The following is a 1733-nucleotide window of genomic DNA, read 5'->3' as shown; positions in this document are numbered from 1 at the left end:
ACTGATGTTAGGAGTACTCAGCACCTCTGAAAATTAGCTTGCTTGCCAGGTGCCTAAATAAGGATGGATTGGTGCTTTGAAAAATGTGAGCTTAATAAGTCAGTTTTGTAAATGTACAGCAATGTTTGCTAAAACATTTCCATCACACACCACAGTCAGGGAGGAAATAGGATGTCTGGAACAACTGCAGGTTATGCCTCTAGGCTTGACCCTGACACACACTGCATCTGGGGGCTTGCAGGGTTGGATTCCCGGCTTTTCCAGAGCTTTGTTAAGCTCAGTGGTGCACAACAGCCTGCGACTCGTTGTCATTTTCAGGACTGGAGGCCAAGCTGATGTTGTTATTAATGGAGAGCCTTTTCTCCATATGGAAGGCTCTCCTTCTAGGAAGGTTTCAAACACAGCAACCAGCTCTGTTCTGCTCTTCCAGTGCTCTTGTACAATTAGAGTGGAACAGTCGGGAGCCTCTTTCTCTCTTTGCTAACACAAGTACCGAGGAGGGTTCTGCAAGACCCGTCAGTGAATGTTGCAGTCCAGGCATATGCTACGGCAAATTGCAATCACTTTGAAAGCAAGTGATTTCAGTGGGGACTTCTTCAAAACACATGGTGTGGTGTGGTCTTTGGCACTTAGATCTTGCCCTACTTCACGCAGGGAAAAAAATCAGGAAAATTAAAATAAAACAAATTTAGATTAATGTAATCTCAGAGTTATGAATGTATATGCTCAAACTTCAGGAAATTATTTTTTTCAGCCTTATATCAACTCAGCTGTTTTGCATATGTTTGCCTTGGTTAGTTCTGCTCTGTTTTGGGGCATAGATGTTAGTATGTTTTTAATATTTGTTTCATCTATCTGAGATTTACAATTGATATGTATACTTTAATACTTTTGATAACATATAATATTTGTCTCCTAAATCTCTGGGACGGTGGCCATCAACCCATTCTTGTGTTGGTAAAGCTAAGTTTATGTACATATGTACATGTGTATGAAAATATGCGTAAGTGTGGATCTTATTTTGTGACTATGGCTCCTTGGTGCAATCTGTAGGTATAGAACCTATTTAACAGGATTGTATTATACACCGGGGAGGATGACTGTTACGAGAAGACTCTAGCTCTGCCCATGCCCAGCCTTGGAGGACCAAAGTTCCACAGAACGGCAGAGGCTGGCAGGCTCCTCTGGAGAGGGTCTAGTCCAGCTCCCTGCCCAGGGCTGGGCCAGCTACAGCAGGCACTCAGGGCAATGTCCAGTCAGGTTTTTAACATCTCCACAGATGGAGACTCCAGGGTCGTTAAGGACAACCTGCTTCAGTGTTCTACCACTAAAGGCATTTTTTTCTTACATTTAAATGGAATTTCCTGTGTTTCAGTTTGCCTTGAGCCCCGTCAGTTGGCACCACTGAGAAGAGCCTGGCTCCATCATCTTTACTCCCCCCATGAGGTATTTATGTACATGGATTAAGATTCCCCCCTGCGAGCCTTCCCTTCTCCGGGCTGAACAGCCCCAGCTTTCGGCCTTTCCTCCCATCAGGTGTTCAAATCTGTTCATCACCTCTGCAGTCCTGCATTTCTGCCTTTAGGTCCAAATTCATCACACCTAATGGAAGCTGTGCACCCCTCAAGACAAAGCTTTTGGCAGAGGTGCTGCCTCCTGCCAGGGGTTGGGTGGCGATGGGGCAGTGGCAGGGACCGCTCCACTACGGCCGCCCCAACGGCCGCCCACAGCCC

Source organism: Pygoscelis adeliae, unplaced genomic scaffold, assembly GCF_000699105.1.
Source record: "Pygoscelis adeliae isolate BGI_AS28 unplaced genomic scaffold, ASM69910v1 Scaffold32, whole genome shotgun sequence".
Lineage (NCBI taxonomy): Eukaryota > Metazoa > Chordata > Aves > Sphenisciformes > Spheniscidae > Pygoscelis > Pygoscelis adeliae.
Note: the sequence above shows the minus strand (reverse complement) of the source record.